Raw genomic sequence first — 13,134 nt, 5'->3', positions numbered from 1 at the left:
CCAGAGAGGCAGCATCGATCGGCTTTAGTTAGTAGAAGTAGCGAAGGAATCGCTCGATCGGGTTCAGTTAACAGCCATCGATCGATCTCTTGGGTTCAGTAACGCGTAGCCTGCAGTGCAATCGCTCGGGTTCAGTTAGAGCCCAACGCCTCGCTCGGGTTCAGTTAGAGCCAACGCCTTGCACACACGCGCGTACGTGTACGAGAGAAACGCGCATCGCTCGTCCCCCGACCACCCACCGTAACCGGGAACTCCCCGAAATTTTCCTCGCCCTCGCTTCTACCACGGTTTTTTCCGTCATGGATGGCCCAAAGAATGTCATGCAGCTGCATCTCCGGCCCGCCCAGGACGAAAAGCCCATTTTCTGTCATGCTTTTTTGTCATAGAAGTAGGAGCCCACCACATCTATGATGATACCGGGTTTTGTGACAATTATCGTCATAGAAGTGTCATATGTATGGCAGAAAAAAGTTTCGTTTAGCCCAAAATGTCACGGATGTGTCTTTTTTTTGTAGTGGAAGCCGAAGGTCGGTTAAGACGCGTTCAAAGTTCGGGTGAACACAGATATGATATAAGTACTTCGGTACATACAATCATTATACAAAAAATCCTTTTGCCCAAGTCACTTGGGGGCTCTTAAATTTATATATGAGCTGTAAATGTGTTTTCTTCTTGGTCGACAGAAGCACAATTTTTTCCAATTTTCGGATTGGCACCGAACACTTGATCTTGTTCGAACGTCAAGTTTTTACTGATGTTTTTTGGTTTTCCAAAGCTTATGGCACTTTTAGACTATTTGTGTGTTTACGGCTTGACCTCAGCTGTCGCTGAACACTGACCGGGGGCTCGTAGCTAGCTTCCCCAATTTAAAGCTCCTATGACTAAGTGAAAGTTATAAAACCCGCATATCTGATTGCCTCGTTCCCACCAACACAACCGCCTTCGGGCACCGAGACGTCGGCTAAGGGTTGTCTTGTTATTGCGGAAACACCATGCGTAGTATCTACAAAGGGGTAGAAGCCGATGATGGGCCACTTTCAACTGATAAACGATCGCAACGGAGTCAAAATAAACATATCATCGGCATTTGTATTTAATATACAAGTGCCACCTCCGTAATCATCGTTATAAAGCCATAAATATGCACCAATTTGACTTAAGATTTTGGCTCAGCTGGGTTGCCTGGCTCCTGTGCTTACCCCTATGTTCCAGATTGTTCGGCTAGGTGGTAAAGGGAGCACCTCTGTGATTGTTACTACCGGGTCATCCGAGTAAGTACCTCAGACTGGGTGAAGCCGAAAGCTAGCAATCTTAAAGGATCACATTGGTCGGAAATGACGGAAGTGAAAATTTTGGTTCATTAATAACATAGAGTTCGGGAACTTTACCCGAACTAAATCCTCAATATTTTCCTCCCACATTGACCGGGGGTGAGGTTTCATGATCATGATAAGCATGACGACCCAAAGAAAGGAACCGATAGCGGGACTATTTTCCTTGGAAGATGTTTCTTACATTACGTAATATAACATATCTCTCCGTGTACCTTTGTTATAAAACCGTATGGCCGGATTGCCTTGTTTTCCATAAATCTTTGCCCTTATAACGGCTTCATAAAGTAGGAAAACACTCCTCAGCTACTAGCCGAAGAGATTGAAGCCAATAGTCGGTCAACAAAGTTTTGTACAATGCGGATCCGAGCATTAATGATGTAAAGTACTTGGATACATAGAGTCATTACACATAATTTGTGATTATACTATGGATATCGATCCTTAATTCGGCCACCCGTGCCCGCATTAAGGCTCAGGGGCTACTGGGCTTCGGACTTATTATTTACAAATATTAAAGGGGCACATCGATCCCCTGATCTGGTGTTGCCTCCCGACGAGTGTCTCGGGGGCTACTGCATTGCCTATTCAATGCAGAAAATTCGAAGTGCTTAGTGTTCGGCTTGACCGAACTATGCGCAAACGCGTCTTCAGACAACAATAGGTACCATATGGACCTTTCCGGCATCAAGCTAGTATATTACGACAACTTCTCAAGACCCTCTCTTAAGCGCCCGTTCACTGATCACTATTATCTCTAATATATTACACCGCGTTTCTATTCCTATGTATGCTGCCGAGCTAGGAGATGATCCTCAGGCCGATTTCGCGCATCGACCTGAGTCTCAGGGGCTACTGGGATCAGCGGTTTCATGTTTTCCTTCAGGTGCATCTCGGGTTTTAGACCGACACAAATACCTTGTGGGCTACTGGCTATATACCTCGGCAGAGAATAAATTGCACCAATCAAAAAATCAGCCCACAGTCAGGGATGGTGCACCACCTCAGAAGCAGTCAGACGTTGGAGCTTGGACACAGTGGCTAGCTCCATAGAGGGCATTTCCGGCATTAAGCTCGGCTGAACTCCTTCAACTTTTTGACCCAAGATGATCTATGACATCTCGGATACAGTCCGACATTGGAGCTTGGACACAGTCCGGCATTGGAGCTCGGATACATTCTGGCATTGGAGCTCGGAAGCAGTCCGACGTTAGTGCTCGGTTGCAAAAGATACCTCAAATGCAGTCCGGCATTGGAGCTCGGATGCAAGAGGGCACCGCCGCTCGAGAACAACTTCAAACCCGAGGTGCCCAATCAGTTGGATTGGGCCGAGGACCCCCATGGCCGTATACTCATGGGCCAGTTCGGACAGCTGACGCATACAAGGAAGATTCCACAAGACTTGGTGATCAAGACAAGGACTCCTCCCCCACCGGCATATTCGGCTAGGACTCTTGTTATCCTAGGCCTCTGGTACATTATATAAACCGAGGCCAGGCTAGTCGATAGATCATTATGACATTACTCATCATATCTCTAGGGTTTAGACCACAACATATGATCTAAAGGTAGATCAACTCTTGTAACCCCTATACTCATTATAGTCAATCAAGTAGCATGTAGGGTATTATCTCATCAAGAGAGCCCGAAGCTGGGTAAAATCCCGTGTTCATGTTACCATTGATCCTAAGACGCACAGCTTGGGACCCCCTACCCGAGATCCGTCGGTTTTGACACCGACACCAGTGCCTGAAGCTGCAGAAGATGCTGAAGCCCCAGTGCTTAGGAATCTCAAACCCAAGATTCCAGACCATGATGACAGTCACCCAGTGGCTGAAAACATGAAGGACAGAAAGGATGTTGGTCTCAGGAGATGGAGACAAGCAGATCCATATGTTGTGAGAAGAAGGACTACAGTAGACTGCAGATTCTACACCAAAGAGCAACATGATTTTTATGAGACAGTGTTATTGGACAAGAAGCCCATAGTTAGTGATATGAGATGGGTGGACTGGAAATACATTGATGCAAATGATGATCATTTCCCCAGTGTGCATGAAAGCTTTAAAGAAAATGGTGTTGATGACTTTGTTGGTCAGAAGCTCACCAAATGGAACGATGAGCTCATTATGCAATTCTATTCAACAGCTCACTTTTATCCAGATGGAAGGATTGTGTGGATGATAGAAGGTCAGAGGCACCAATCAACAGTTGATGAGTGGGCTAGGCTCATAAATGCCCCTGAAGAAGAAGATAATGACATAGATGTGTATGCTGAGAAGAAGAAAGGTCACAACTCCATGGCCAATATGTATAGGAAATCCCAAATAAGGCCTTGGAGACACATTAGCTTGGATTAGTCTACTATTTGTTGTCTGGTTTGGCCACCATAAACACCATCTTGAGGCACACCTTGTTGCCCAAATCTGGAGATCACAGGATGATCAGAGGCCATTCCATCAACATGCTGTAGTTGTTTGATGTTGTGCCACAGAAATTCAAGGTCATGAGCTTGATTGTTGAGACAATCAAAAGGACAGCAGCTGACCAGAAGAAATCATGTGGGTATGCTCCACACATCCAAGAGCTAATTAATTCCAAGATGAAGCAAGGAGTGTATCTTTTGGACAAAGAACACCTTCCTTTGTTGCCTGACTTTGAGGACAACATAGTTGTCATGGATGCTGAGGATCCTACTTCTGTTGAAGCTCATGAGAGGAAAGTGAAAGCTAAAGCTGAGAAGGCAACAAAGATTCCAGGAATAGGAGAAACTTCATAAATCTTTATTAAGTCAAAGCAAGACCAGCTTGGATATCTGATTCAAGCAACCATGAGGATTGAGAAAGGTCTAGCTACCCTGACTCAGAACCATGAGAGCTTGGAGAGGATCATCGAGACAAAATTCTATGACATGGAATTGAAAGTGACTGAGATACAGACAGCAGCTGAAGAGCTCTAGGAGGAAGCACAAGAGAGGGAGGGCAAAGCAACTACATAGGTGTTTCACAGAGTGCCTAGGCCACAAAGGTCTGCAGTAGTGCCAGTGCCAGACACAAGAGCAAAAACTTCAGTACCTGCAGCCACAGTTTTTGTTGCCCCTCCAGTGCCAACCCCTCCAGCTCCAACATCTTCAACTAATGCTTTCATCCTTGGAGTCATCTCAACACCTCCTTCCGAAGATCAAGCCTAGAGAGACGCATGACACTATGCATTTTCGAGCTTTTTGGTAACTTGTTGCCAAAGGGGGAGAAAGTGTATAGATCATAGGCTTCGGAGAGAGAGAGAGAGAGAGAGAGAGAGAGAGAGAGAGAGAGATTGCTTCTTATTTGCTCTCCTGCTACTTCATTTGTTTGCTTGTTTGAGATACTTTATGCATGTGTGTGAGATACTTTATGCTTGAATGATGATATTTTTCTATCCTTACGTATGATCATTCACTTTTCCTTGGTCAGGAGTGCATGTTTTACATTCTATCATTTTGAACGCTCCACCAAGATGTATGTGACATGGAAAGTAACCCATGATCCTAACAGATTATGCATTTTTAGTGCAAAGCAAATTTTAAACAATGCACAAATTTTGGGGGAGCTCTTGCTTATCACATACTTCTCAAAGCGACAATATACTTCACTCTCATTATCATTTGTCGAAGCTTTGATCTATATGTTGTCATGAATTACCAAAAATGGGGATATTGAAAGTGCAACTAATTCATGGGTGATTTTGGTAATTCTTAACAACATATAGCTCATTGAACTAATGATCTTTCAAGATAATCATTTCAGAAAGTTCATTGATTGGCATGGCATGGACTAAGGATGTGGACCCCTCAAAATGCAAAGGATACATGTTGGCAACAAGCTCAAGACTCTACATTTTCTATTTAAGTGATCCAAGATCAGATTGAGTCTATAGGAAAGCCAATAATATTAAAAGGGGATGAGGTGTTACTTAATGGATTACTTGCTCAAAATGCTTAGTGATATGCTCCAAAACCCTCAACCACTTTCCCACTTCCACATTTTTCCTAAACCTAAAAGTCAAACTCGGCCCCACCGATTTGATCTATCCGGCGCCACTGAGTTTATTTGACACAGCCACTGCCACAAACCCTAATCACTTCGGTCTCATCGATAGGGATCTCGGTCTCACCGAGATGGGATTGCAAACTCTTTGTTTCCCTTCATAACATTTCGGTCTCACCAAAATGAGCGATCGGTCCCATCGAGTTCGCAATGCAAACTCTCTGCTTCCTTTTCGTAATGCTTCACTCTCACCGAAATGAGCAGGTCGGTCCCACCAAGTTTGCGTGACCAACTCTCTGTTTGCCAATTACTAAAATCAGTCCCACCGATTTTATGTGATCGGTCTCACCAAGATCAAGTTATGCCCTAACCCTAGCGCATCCGTCCCATCGAGTTGATCTTTTCGGTCCCACCGAAAATCCTAACGTTCACATTTATAACTGAATCGGTCTGACCGAGTTTGTTGATTCGGTCCCACCGAGTTTGGGAATTTGGGTGTAATAGTTAGATTTTGTGTGGAGGCTATATATACCCCTCCACCCACTCTTCATTCGGTGAGAGAGCCATCAGAACGAACCTACACTTCCACTACTCATTTTATGAGAGAGAACCACCTACTCATGTGTGAGACCAAGATATTCCAATCCAACCATATGGATCTTGATCTCTAGCCTTCCCCAAGTTGCTTTCCACTCAAATCATCTTTCCATCATAGCCAAATCCATGAGAGAGAGTTGAGTGTTGGGGAGACTATCATTTGAAGCACAAGAGCAAGGAGTTCATCATCAACACACCATCTATTACCTTTTGGAGAGTGGTGTCTCCTACATTGGTTAGGTGTCGCTTGGGAGCCTCCGTCAAGATTGTGGAGTTGAACCAAGAAGTTTGTAAGGGCAAGGAGATCACCTACTTTGTGAAGATCTACCCAAGTGAGGCAAGTCCTTCATGGGCGATGGCCATGGTGGGATATACAAGGTTGCTTCTTTGTGTACCCTTCATGGGTGGAGCCCTCAGTGGACTCGCGCATCCGTTACCCTTCGTGGGTTGAAGTCTCCATCAACGTGGATGTACGATAGTACCACCTATCGGAACCACGCCAAAAATCTTCGTGTCTACAATTACGTTTGCTCCCTCCAAACTCCTCCTTTACCTTCATATGCAATGATTTACATTCCGCTGCTATACTCCTTGAATTGCACGTGTTAGGTTGATTGCTTGACTAGTGCTAAGTTGCTAAAATTTGCCAAGAACTAAAATCGGGAAAAGGTTAAGTTTTTATTTGGTCAAGTAGTCTAATCACCCCCCTCTCTAGACATACTTTTGATCCTACACAGTGGTAACACGTTTTCGCTCCATAGCTTCGATGGCGAGCACTCACAATGAGTTTTTTGCTATTGCCCCAACTCGCTTCCTGTTTCACTTCTTGGGTTTTTTTTGCTACTGTCGCGCACTGGCGGAGCTTCGGCAAGGCCGAATGGGCCGTGGCCCACTTAACATTTTGACATTTATACACTATGTTTTTTACTCATAGGCCTTTTAACATGAGCAAACGAGCTATTTAGTTCTATTAGGACCGCCCAACTTGCCCAACAATGGGCCTCAAGCTCCGGCACTGCTGTCACGACCTGGGTTATGGAGGGGGTAGTTGTGGGTGGTAGGAGAGCAAGGGCAAAGGGGTTCAGCCTTGGGCGCCGCGTCGGCTGGAAAAGCTTTATAGCACAACTTGGCAGTACTGTAGGAAAGACCTGAACCGACACAACTAATAAGGAAAGATCTAGACAGAAATACATAATATAAACTAACCAAACTAATTTGACTTGGAAAGCAATAAAAACAATTAGAACCTATCTGGCTGAGCCAAGTACCCTATGATGTGATATGTTCACATGCTTACCTATTTTATTCGTATAACTGCAGAGGGAAACGATTATAATATGTAACTTATTGTTCTGTGGCTAAACGAAGTTCAAAAGGTGGATGATGTTATTGTAATTGCACGAAATGATTTTTCAGAGAATCCCTACTTCCATAGTTGAGGGTGATGTGCTCGTGGGTACATTTTAAGTGCAAAAAAGTTGGCTAACCTGAAATATGGGCGGGTTTATAAACTATATAGGTCATTCAAATATCGCGACAATAAAAGGAAATAATAATTGGACATGTTGTGTTCCTCATTGGTGCAGCACGACGGAGTAGTGAGGAATATTTTGATATGGTTAATTCTTATGATCATTTCTGTGCTCGCCGCTACTCAAAAGAAAAGTCATAAAGTCTAGCATTGGGATGTTACTTGCTTCAATATTATTTTCTGCCGCCGTGGAACTCGTGGTAAGCCAATCATAATGGTATTCAAACTCAAATTTTCTCACGGTAAATACATTGAAAAATGATAATTGAGAATAATACGGCTACAAAAGTGGATCAACATTTTTTTGATGTTGCATCAATATTTTTATACTGAACTTTTATATTTTTAAAATTATTTTTATAATAGTTTATATGCTTATGTGTCATAGTTTACCATATAATGATATAATCAAATATTAAATATAGTGATTTTTATATGGTTGTAATGTAATTATTAGAATAGTAAAATAAACCTATTTTTTATAACAACAATTGTGTTTGAATCATTTTTCATAATTACATAAGTTATAGTGTATACGTGTGTGTGTGTGTTCATTTATATTTTAAAAACATTAGTCATGTTCGATATATCTAAAACTTAGATCTGATCAATATCTTAATAGTGGTTTTCTTGTGTCTTTTTAGATACATATAATTATAGAAACTTCTACATTATAAATCAAATCATGGGGAAATGTTTCTTGCAATGTGGGTTCAATAATAAAGTGATAACATATGCATAGTCCGTATTAGATATCACCATTTATATCAATCACCGATGACCATGAAAATGCTTGTGACTGTACTTCTCATGTTTTTTCAAGATTTGATGGTTTCATACGCTCATCTGGAACACTCTTGGTTTTGTCCGGTGTATACAAGAGCTCCTGCTAGTTTCTAAACATTGTTCAGGAAATTATATATATAATCTAGATAAAATGAAGCGGGAGATAGGCAATACACGATATTGGTTTGTGCTATAGACTTCTCTGCTAGATAAAAAATTTTATTCTCACCGCCCAACCACCTTAGTGGAGAGAAGATAGAAAAAAGAATTCACTTTACTCGTCCATACTCATGGCATCACACCGTCGAGCCACCGTGATGGGGAGAAGTGGCGAAAAAAAAAAGATACATTGCTCCACACTCCTGTCCATGGACGTTGCCAACTTTCTTTCAACAGTAGAAGTTTAGTCGAAAAGGTTGCAGAAAATTACTCCCGTTCATCGCTGAAAAACTTTCGAAAAAGTTAATGCCCACACGTGTGAGCGTTTGCAACTTGGGCCGAACGCATCTGGAGCCGTCAGATGTATTTGCTCGAATCTTGGAGCAAGGAGGAGGGGGGTCGCGTGTCGCGTCATGTGTGGTCGCTGTGCGGCAGTTTCTCGACTCGCCCGGACGGTGGAACCACGGTGGATTGGGCTACGGTTGTCACCCTTGCCGTGCGGGCGGTTGCCACATCGCCCGAACGCCCACGAACGCCACCCCCGCACTCTCTTTTCTCCACATCGCGACATTTCTCTGTAGTCCGCCCGCATTCCATTACTCCCCCTCTGTCTTCCTGCTTTCTCTCTCTCTCTCGCATTGCGCTTCGGCGGCGTCGCAGAGGCGATTTCGCGGCAATTCCTCGGCGAGACGGCGGCGGCGCTCGCGGAATCGTCGTACAGGAGGTTGCGCTCGAGTAGGCGCTGCAGAGTCGGCGGAGACCGCCGGAGAGGAGGTAATGTGCTCGAAATCGTCTCCACTCCCCCTCAATCTCTGTTTTTACGTCTCAAATCGACTGCGATTCCATGGCGATCTCCGTTTTTATTTGGTGGGGATTCTTCAAGGAGTCGCCGGTGGGACGTAAGGGCGGCTCGTTGATCACCGCACTGGAGCGTTTGGTTGGTTCATTTAGTCGCCCTTGTGGGTTCATGCTCTGCTTTGAATCAGAGAGTTCATTTCCCTTCTGGATTTCATCCATTTACTAGATCATTGATGACGCGCGTTGCCGCGCCCGTCTATTTTACGCAATATTGATTCACAAATATATAAAGATAATCTTATTTAACATGAAGGCATAAACTGGCTCACAATAGTGCGTTGTGGTTGCATGTATATAGAGGTTTCAAAAGATGATTGGTCTCATAGAGACTTTCTCATCAATCACATTAGAATTGGGGAAGGAAAGCAGAAAAAATGATTGCCCTGGAGCTATCTTTAGCATAACCTGATTTATTGTGGAATCTAAGAACAAGAAAATACAATAAGATTTTCCTTGGAAGTATTTTTAGGGAACCCTGGAAGCTATCTTCAGCACATGGAACCTATTTTCCCCTAAGTCCAAGCAAAAATAAGAAATGTTAGCCCTCATGTCATATATTTTTCCGATGATTTTTTCAAGGCCATTCAATCACATATTCCTAAATTCTCATGTCTCATCCATAATGTTGTTATCAAAGTTAACCATTTGCTGACACTAATAATGAACATTAACATGACTTGAAAATAGAAGACATTTTAAATCTCATCACCGGTCATCCTGATCATGAATAATGAGAATATAACATCCAAGCTGGAATATCAAAATAATCTCATGACAAAAGGACCCATGCCTCACAAGATGCATTACAACTTACACATTATAGCCGACTTTAGTAAGTTCTTTATACAGAATGTAGTTTAGAAGATCTCTTGGTACATGTTGTCGTCCACAAGATGTTGCAACTCTATGGAAAATCCTTTTAGAGCTCCTCTTTTATCTTCTACATATATATGAATCAGATTACTCTGGTACCATTTTCCAGAATAGACTCTTTATCATGAAACAAAACTATACAATATATAACGAGGTATACAAAAGGATACATGATGAGGTAAAATCTTAACTTCAAAGAAGAGCAAAAGCTGACAATTTATCTTTGTACTTTTATATGTTAGCTAGCCTGTTTAGGGGATGCTTATTTTGAAATTTTCTTAGTGCGCTATTTAAATAACTACTCATATCATGGACCAAGGGGACACTTATCAAATATTTTTACACCATGACTGATCAGTCACTGACTTTTCAATTCTGACCAGCTAGCTGGCAGCACTAACAATGTATCTCCTCTTGGATTGGCACACACCAAGCATTAATACATCTACATATTGTTTCAGACAGCGGCAATGAATGAAACACTATGAATTGATGTAATCCGTCTAGTTTATACAGCTTACCATAACGCATTAGATGACAGCATCAAATAGTTAGGTTCTAACTTGGCATCATGGCAGGAAAGGATCATACATTCACTATAAAAAAATACAGGAGAACTCGTTGCTCGCTCCGATGCCTTGATGAATCTGGAACTCACAACACTGCCAATCCCGTAACTTCGCATTTCTAGCTATTTTTATAATAAGAAGCAATAAGCAAAGTCATGAAAATAAATAAGGAAAGCATCTAATGGAATTGAGTAGGGGAATACATATAAAGGAGAAGAATGCGACCTAAATGTGTGTGATCTCACATCGTATGCATGCGATGAGCTAGATATGTAATTGTGCATTACACACACAGAGACGTTGGCGTAATACATGGTGTGAGTGCCTTGTGTCCACGGCTCATGCATGTTTGTTCCGACCGAACTCACATTATGTGTGGATCTAATTTGTGGGTGTGCATGCGTGCAGGTACAGCGGTGTGCCGAGGACAAGACCGTCCTAATCACAGGGTTTCAGGAAATCTAAATACATGGCGTATAAGGTCTTATCACAACAAAGAAACATGATCCGGAGGGCACCTATCTTACTCATTGGACGAACTGGGGATTTATTTTGCAGCACCACATCCCGGGCAATCAACACATACAAGGATCCTGTTAATCCTTAGCCAAATTAAGGTGGAAAGATCCTGTTAATCCTTAGCCAAATTAAGGTGGAAATACAAACAGAGAGGATTAAGGAAAAAATCGAGCCTCGGAAGGGCAACGAGCAGTAGTTGAGGAGCCGAGATTCAATACCTTTGAATCTTGCCTGGTGGTGAGGGGAAGGGCACATAGCAGGCGTGAATATCAATAGCATGTCGCCCCCATTTGAACCATCCGGTGTACTTGCAAAGCAGAATTGATGGCTTGGTGACCAACCTTCATTGAACAAACCTTCCCCAATTCTCCAATTCTCAAACCTTCACTTGCAAACCAGTATACCAGAACCAAAACCTTTCCCCAATTGTCCGGATTTTTTTTGATCAATTAGTATCTGATAGCACCTGTAGAAATCTGAGATCGAAAAAAGACATAGATTCAAAGTAAAATCCCAAAAAATAGAATAACATGATAAAGGAGAAAATTGTGCAGGTGCGTTTGCCAGATATTTGGGGAAGGAGAAAGCGCAAGGGGCAGAGATTATGTACGTACATAGACATGCGGCGAGATAAATGGTGCACCTTCAAAACCATTAATGGATTTGAGAAACGGAAGATCTACTGGTCGCATCAACCGCCGACGGATCAGTTTCGCATACCGTTTCCGCATCAGCCGGGGAGACACGCACGGCCGCTCGGCAGCTTTGCATCCCCTTTCCGCTTGACTGCTCGCCAGCGTCGGCTGGATCCCCTCTTTTCTCCCTCGCAGACGAATCACTCGCGTCGGCTCGATCGACGGATTCCACGTCTCACGCATCGCTCGTGCCGGCTAAATCTGATCCCCGCGTCGGCCAATCTCTCTCTCTCTCTCTCTCTCTCTCTCTCTCTCAGCTATATGGGCCTTCTCCGAGGCCCAGTGAACGAGCAATTTGATAAAATGGCACACTTTTCCTCATACTTTGATCCAATGGCACACCTTTCTTCTTATTGGATTAAACAACACACTTTTGATTCATAGCTGGATAAAATGACACAAACTGAGTTTTTTTCTCCTTTTTCAAGCCTGGGCACACACGTCATAATATTTTGGACTATTTTGCCCTTTCTGACTGGTCAACTGGTTTGGAGCCAAGCAAAGAGCCGCCATCTCGGTGTGCTTCCTCTCCACAGCTATGAATCCTCGCTGCTACTCCCCGGCGCCACCACCTCACCACGCCGCGCCCGTACCTGTGGAGGACGCTCTGCTGTCCGCCGCACTCCGGCCGCTCCCTTGGCGTGTCGGAGAAGAAGGGCGCCCCCGTCCACCACGCTCCGGCCGCTCCCTCGCCATGCGGGAGAAGAAGGTTGCCGCCACTTCAAGTTCCCTGCAGGGCGTCGTAGTCCAGGTCCCTTGTTGAACGTGTTCGAGTCCTGACTGTAGCGCGTGTTCGTAGCCGCTCGCTGTTGTAGTTGGCTGTAGCTGCTCGCAGCTGTAGTGCTAGCTTTAGCAGTCTACCTGATGAAACTCATGCCGCTGGCCTGAATTTAGCTTTTAATTTTGATTGCCCGTTCAGCTGTCTATAGGCTACGGATGCTTCTTCCTGTGAAGAAATTCAGCTCGTATTGATGCCCGGTCCTGAAGAAATTTAGCTTTAATTACATGCTTATTGAATCGAATTAGAGGGAGAGAGAGAGAGAGATGAAGGGAGAGACGGGATGGGAGGAAACCTGTGAGTCTCCTCGGGATCGTTGGTCTCTGTTTTGATCGTTCCTCTGAATCGTCTCGTCTCCTCTGTTCTTTTTTGGCGAAAGTCTCGTCTCCTCTGTTTCAATCGAACCGGTTGAC

The 13,134-nt window shown here is 43.7% G+C and overlaps 1 long non-coding RNA gene across 1 annotated transcript; it reads right to left on the bottom strand.

Annotated features, from left to right (window-relative positions):
- Positions 1 to 9,543: 9,543 nt before the first annotated feature.
- Positions 9,544 to 12,192, bottom strand: LOC119305086. The gene is made up of 2 exons (XR_005148543.1): positions 11,863 to 12,192; positions 9,544 to 11,724 (listed from the first exon to the last, which is right to left on the bottom strand). It is a non-coding gene; the product is annotated as an uncharacterized LOC119305086 (long non-coding RNA).
- Positions 12,193 to 13,134: the final 942 nt, after the last annotated feature.

The sequence above is a fragment of the Triticum dicoccoides genome, chromosome 5B (assembly GCF_002162155.2).
Source record: "Triticum dicoccoides isolate Atlit2015 ecotype Zavitan chromosome 5B, WEW_v2.0, whole genome shotgun sequence".
Lineage (NCBI taxonomy): Eukaryota > Viridiplantae > Streptophyta > Magnoliopsida > Poales > Poaceae > Triticum > Triticum dicoccoides.
The sequence above is the reverse complement of the archived record's forward strand: the minus strand, read 5'-3'. Positions and strand labels throughout refer to the sequence as shown.